This window comes from Arachis hypogaea, chromosome 3 (assembly GCF_003086295.3).
Source record: "Arachis hypogaea cultivar Tifrunner chromosome 3, arahy.Tifrunner.gnm2.J5K5, whole genome shotgun sequence".
NCBI lineage: Eukaryota > Viridiplantae > Streptophyta > Magnoliopsida > Fabales > Fabaceae > Arachis > Arachis hypogaea.
In genome coordinates, this window is record NC_092038.1 from 58,249,146 (window position 1) to 58,256,556 (window position 7,411).

Sequence of the window (7,411 nt, forward strand, 5' to 3'; positions counted from 1 at the left end):
ATGGAATTCTCTGTCACAGTATAGAGATTCCTTGATGTGTCAGAGGAAAAGAAGAATAGAAGGAGAAGGTAGAAGAATTCGAACTTATCAAGAGAGATAGAGTTCGAATTGTGCATTGAGGAGGAGTGTTAGTCCATAAATAGAAGGATGTGAGAAGAGGGAAAGAAATTTTTGAAAATTAAAGTGAATTAATTAAAAGAAATTTTGAAAAATGGTAATTGATTTTCGAAAACTAAGATTGGGAAAGAAATTAAGTGAAATTTGAAAAAGATTTTGAAATTAGAAATCAAAAAGATATGATTGAAAACTATTTTGAAAAAGATGTGATTATGAAGATATGATTGAAAAGTTATGGTTTTAAAAAGATTTGATTGAAAAGATACGATTGAAAAACAATTTAAAAAGATTTGATTTTTAAAATTAATGACTTGGCTAACAAGAAATTTAAAAGATATGATTCAGACATTAAACCTTCCTCAACAGAAAAGGCAACACACTTGAAATGTTGAATCAAATCATTAATTGTTAGCAAGAATTTTTGAAAATGGAAAGAAATTGATTTTGAAAATATATGATTGAAAATATATGATTTGAAGAAGATTTGATTTTGAAAAACTATGAAAACTTGAAAAAAAATTGAATTAAAAACAGAATCTTCCCTCTTGTGCCATCCTGGCGTTAAACGCCCAGAATGGTATCCATTCTGGCGTTTAACCCCCAAAATGCTACCCTTTTGGGCGTTAAACGCCCAGCCAGGTGCTCTGGCTGGCGTTTAAACGCCAGTTTTCCTTCTTCACTGGGCGTTTTGAACGCCCAGCTTTTTCTGTGTAATTTCTCTGCTGTATGTTCTGAATCTTCAATTCTCTGTATTATTGACTAGAAAAGACACACTTTTGAAAAAAAATTTGGATTTTTAATGATGAGGAATAATCAAGATGCAACTAAAATCAAATAAACAATGCATGCAAGACACCAAACTTAGAAGTTTGTATACTATTGACACTAACAAATTGAGAATGCATATGAGAAATAACAAAACACACAAAACAAGAGAATTTAAAGATCAGAGAAAGGAAATCATCAAGAACATCTTGAAGATCAATGAAGACACATGAATCAATTCAAAAAATGCAAAAAGAATAGAAACATGCAATTGACACCAAACTTAAAATGAGACACTAGACTCAAACAAGAAATATTTTTGGTTTTTATGATATTGTAAATTTTTTGGTTTTTTCGAAAATTATGTGGAAAAAGAAAATAAAGAGGATCAAAACTTTTAATAAGAATTCCAGGAATCATGCAATGTTAGTCTAAAGCTGTAGTCTAAAAAGATTAGACATGGCTAGCCAAGCTTCAGCAGGACATTACATTCAAGAGCTAAATTAATGAGAATCAATCAGCTTTGGTGATGATGAGAACATCACCTTGAAACTCTAGAATTCATTCTTAAAAATTCTGAAGAAAATACCTAATCTAAGTAACAAGATGAACTGTCAATTATCCAAACTCAAACAATCCCCGGCAACGGCGCCAACAACTTGGTGCACGAAATTGTGATCATCAATGGCGCCATGAACATGGTACGCTCAATTGCAATCTCAACTCTTTTATCACAACTTCGCACAACTAACCAGCAAGTGCACTGGGTTGTCCAAGTAATAAACCTTATGCGAGTAAGGGTCGATCCCACGGAGATTGTTGGTATGAAGCAAGCTATGGTCATCTTGTAAATCTCAGTCAGGCGGATTCAAATGGTTATGGAGGATTGATTATTAAAAGATGAATAAAACATAAAATTTAAGATAGAGATACTTATGTAATTCATTGGTGAGAATTTCAGATAAGCGTATGGAGATGCTTTGTCCCTTCTGTCTCTCTGCTTTCCTACTGTCTTCATCCAATCCTTCTTACTCCTTTCCATGTCAAGAGGTATGTTGGGCATCACCGTTGTCAATGGTTACAGTCCCGTCCTCTCAGTGAAAATGTTTAACGCGCTCTGTCACAGCACAGCTAATCATCTGTCGGTTCTCAATCAGGTTGGAATAGAATCTAGTGATTCTTTTGCGTCTGTCACTAACGCCCAGCCTTCAGGAGTTTGAAGCTCGTCACAGTCATTCAATCCTCAAATCCTACTCAGAATACCACAGACAAGGTTTAGACCTTCCAGATTCTCTTGAATGCTGCCATCAATTCTAGCTTATACCACGAAGATTCTGATTAAGGAATCCAAGAGATATCCACTCAATCGAAGGTAGAACGGAGGTGGTTGTCAGGCACACGTTCATTGGTGAGAATGATGATGAGTGTCACGGATCATCACATTCATCAAGTTGAGGAACAAGTGATATCTTAGAACAAGAATAAGCTGAATTGAATAGAAGAACAATAGTAATCGCATTAATTCTCGAGGTACAGCAGAGCTCCACACCTTAATCTATGGTGTGTTGAAACTCCACCGTTGAAAATACATAAGAACAAGGTCTAGGCATGGCCGAATGGCCAGCCTCCCAAAGAGGGTTCAATCATAAAAACATGATCAAAAGATGAAAATACAATAGCAAAAGGTCCTATTTATAGAGAACTAGTAGCTTAGGGTTTACAAAAATGAGTAAATGATATAAAAATCCACTTCCGGGCCCACTTGGTGTGTGCTTGGGCTGAGCATTGAAGCTTTCATGTGTAGAGACTTTTCTTGGAGTTTAACTCCCACTTTTGTGCCAGTTCCGGCGTTTAACGCTGGGCAGTCTTGAGCTTATTTGGAATGCCAGTTTGGGCCATCAAATCTCGGGCAAAGTATGGACTATTAAATATTGCTGGAAAGCTCAGGAGTCAGGATGTCTACTTTCCAAACCAATTGAGAGCGCACCAATTGGGCTTCTGTAGCTCCAGAAAATCCACTTCGAGTGCAGGAAGGTCAGAATCCAACAGCATCTGCAGACCTTTTTAGCCTCTGAATCAGATTTTTGCTCAAGTCCTTCAATTTCAGCTAGAAAATACCTAAAATCACAGAAAAACACACAAACTCATAGTAAAGTCCAGAAAAGTGAATTTTAAATAAAAACTAATAAAAATATAATAAAAACTAACTAAAACATACTAAAAACAATGCCAAAAAGCGTATAAATTATCCGCTCATCAGTACTTGTGACAAATAAATTAAATTTTGATTAAGGATTGTTGTTAGTTTAGAACTATACTTGCCATGGGATTTCATTGAGAAATTCTTTACCGAAAATTTTCTTACATCAAATTTTTTCAATTTCAAATTTTTTCATCCGCAAAATATACATCCCATATTAAATTTGATGTGAGAAAATTGTCGGTATAGAATTTCTCAATGAAATCCCATTGCAAGTATAGTTCTAAACCAACAACAATCCTTAATCAAAATTTAATTTATTTGTCACAAGTACAAACCCCAATAAAAATAACCGAAGCATTTAAATCTCGGATCGTCTCTCAAGGAATTGCAGGAAAGTGTGCTCAATTATTGGTTATGGATTGTATATTTTGGGGTTTTGTGATAAAGGACAAGAAACATAAATGACAAGAAAGTAAATGAAACTCAATTGATAAAAAGGTCTTGGCAAGGGGTTGATGATTAAGCATCTCTATCCTTGTCACTAACCACAACATGATAATTGCAACGATCAATTCCATTAAGTCATCCTCTAACAAGTGAAGGAAAGTCAAATGAGCTTTATCAATCCCAATCCATAAGTCCTAGCCACTCACTAATTGACTTAGTGAAAGCTAGTGTCAATGGACACCAATTATCAATCACTTGGACATTAGCAACTCAAGGTCACCAAAGTTACCATCCCAAGGCAAGAACATAAAAATCTACTCTAAAATCCAACCAAGTATGTTATCAAACACTTGGAAGGCATAAAAGAAAAGTATAATAAAATGACAAGAAATTTAAAATCTACCACAACCCAAAGTAGGATTAACACAACTCAATTGAAAAATAAAGGAACATAAAACATCAATTGAATTAAAAGGAAAGCCAAATCCAACAAGAGTGCAACAATATAAAAACGGCATAAAAAGAGAGATTAACAAGGGGAACTAAGGGAATAAAGACAATAGAACAAGGATTTTTAAAGAAAACAAGATAAAAACAAAAAATTAAACCTAGATCTAAGAGAATTTAACCTAATCCTAACCTAATTCTAGAGAGAAGTGGGAGCTTCTCTCTCTAGAAAACTAACTAAAGGCTCATCATCACTAATCTAAGTGCTCCCCCCTTGACCCATCTTGAATTCTGCATGAAATAGTCTTTGGAATCAGTTGGATTTGGGCTTGGGATGCTCAAAAATCGCCCCCAGCATTTTCACTTTAATGACAGATCACGTGCGAGCTGGGACGCGTACGCATCGCTTGGAATTTTGCTTCCCACGCGTACGCGTCTGTCACGCATGCACATTGATGTATGCACTCGAAATTTTTTATTTTACATGAATTCTCCACTTTGCATACTTTTCTCTTCAATCCTTTGATCCATTCCTAGCCCTTTTCAACCTGAATTCACTAACAAACACATCAAGGCACCTAGTGGAATCAAAGGGGAATTAAAATTAGCAAATTAAAGGTCTAAAAAGTATGTTTTTATGCTTAAGCACAAATTAAGGGAGAATTATGAAACCATGCTATTTCATTGAATAAATGTGAGAAAAGTTGATTAAATCTCCTAAAATCAACACAAGATAAACCACCAAATTAGGGTTTATCAAACCTCCCCACACTTAAACCAAGCATGTCCTCATGCTAAAATCAAGAAGGAAACAAGGGGAATGAATATTTATTCAATGCAAACTATCTATATTCAACGTATCGATATGCATCTTCCTAGATGCAACTATCTAAATGCATGCAATTACTTGGTCAAAATAAATCAATCCCCAAGAAAACATATATATGCATAGAGTCTAAAGTAATAGCAACTAAAATAATTAAATTTAGTTATTAAGAGATTTTACAAACTTGCAAGAAAAGTGATGATCATGGTGAAAACATATAATTAAGCAATCGAACCCTCACCGGATGTGTATCCGCTCTAGTCATTCAAGTGTATAGGGTTGGTTCACTCAATTCTCCCCTAATCATGCTTTCTAAGGTTTCTTTTTCATCTAACAATCAACAATCATTCAATGCATGCATACAATTATCATGAGGACTTTCTATAAGGTTGTAATAGGGCTAGGGTCAAGGTAGGATTGTATATGGTTAAGTGGACTAGAATTTGAATCTTTTATTAACTTAAGCTCTCACCTAACCTACAACCTATACAATTCAAATATAAACCTAACTACCCATTCTTCACTTTTTCACACACTCATGCATTCTCTTTTAATTTTTTTTATCATAACACATATGCATTGTTATTATTACTTTACTTTGGGGTATTTTTGTCCCCTTTTTATTGCTTTCTTTTTCTTTTCTTTTTTTTTCATTCATTTTTTTATATGTATATATTTTTTTCTTTTTCTTTTATTTTTTTCTTTTCAAACTAAAAATATATACAAGAGCATCAATGCATATGGTTTAACATTTAATGCATGAGTATGTACCAAATTCCCAAGATCTTCAATGAAAATACAAAACATACTTTTATCTCAACCAATGTCCCAAGTTTCCCCACACTTGAATGATACACACACTCACTAGCCTAAGCTAATCAAAGATCCAAATTAAGGACATTTATTATTTTTCGCTTTAAGGCTTGTAATGTGCTAAAATTAAGAACAAGAGAGAATTAAAATAAGCTCAAAATTAGCTAACAATGGTTGATGAAAGGTCGGCTATTTGGGTAAGTGAGCTAAATGAAATGATGGCCTCAATCATATAAATGCATGTATACATGGAATAATGGACATATAAAGAATTAAACAAATCAAAGATTTCAATCATAGAAAGAGAATAATCACACACAAGAAGGAAAATAGTGGTTATATGATATAACCACACAATTAGGCTCAAAACTCATAAGGTTGTGTATTCTTAGCTCAAAAACATGTTCCACAATGTATAATTCAAGCAAGTTCAATGAAAAATTTTTATTCAAATCAATTGGGATGTCAATGCCCTATTAAGAATATTTTTCTTGGAGAATTTCATTATTTTAACTAAGCTTATTATACATATATGCAAACCTAGAAAATGCATCTAAAATTTCAAAAGACCTAATAATAAAAAAATAAAACGTGGAAATGTTAGGATTAGAAATTTGTCACCCAAAAATAACCGTTTCGGTCGGACGATCTCCCCACACTTAAAAGTTTGCACCGTCCTCGGTGCATTCAAAGATGAGTAAGGGTAATATGGTGACTTTCCAGATTGCCACCTTCAGTTAGTGGGTCAACTGGTTACTGCATGTTCTTTCTTCTGCTTCCCTTGTTGCTTATGGTGCATCCTCCATAAAAAATATAAAACCAGATAGGAAAACAAGTAAATGCAAAAGCAAGGAAGCATATATTGTTGGAATGAGGTAATAATCACTAGAATGAAGTGAGTGACCCAAGGTGTGACATGGATAAAAGTAAGTTTGCATTCTAAGTTGCGCGCGGTTTAGAACACACACACACTAACATAAAAAGCTATGTCACGGTTACACAAAAGGAACATGCACTTTACTCATTCTAGTGTGCTTGAGATGCTTCAAAGAAAACTTGTAAGTTAATAACAACAAACAAATCATAAAGAAGCATGAAAGCATTCAAGTGATAATCAAACAATTGTGAAATGGAAGATGAAGGGACATTGGTTGATGTACAGGGAGACTTTAATGATAAAGGAACAATGAAAATCACACATCAACCATTGACACACTTTGAATTTTGATTCCCATCACCTAGTGGACATAAAATAGGACACATGATTGCTATGGAAAGTAGTAAAAGAGACCAGAGGTGAAATCAATCACATAGCAAGCAAGGTCCATATAGCTTGACAATTCCAGAAAGATGTCACTAGGTGAGCTTACAATCCAAATTCACAATTGGGGCATTATACCAAAATGACTAGTTTCACGTATGTGTAGAGCACATTGTTAAACAATTGAGGGTCAACATGTCCTTAAGGCATAAGCATAACATATGGATGCATATGATCAAGCAACACAATGCATTGAGATAAATACACATCATCCAATATCAAGAAATTGCCTAGTCAACATAAAGAGTTCCGATCACATGTGGGCTAGCTACAACATGTAATTCAAAGATTTAGAATGCTAGAAAGGCAATCCTCTTTCACTTGGTATGCACAAAATTAAGCATGAAGAACTCAGAACCAAGTAACAAATTATAACCTCAATAAAGGATTCCAACAATGAATATTAACAACAATGATGCTAGGATAATATCTCATGGGTAATCAGCAGAAATTAACATCAAAATCAGTAAAT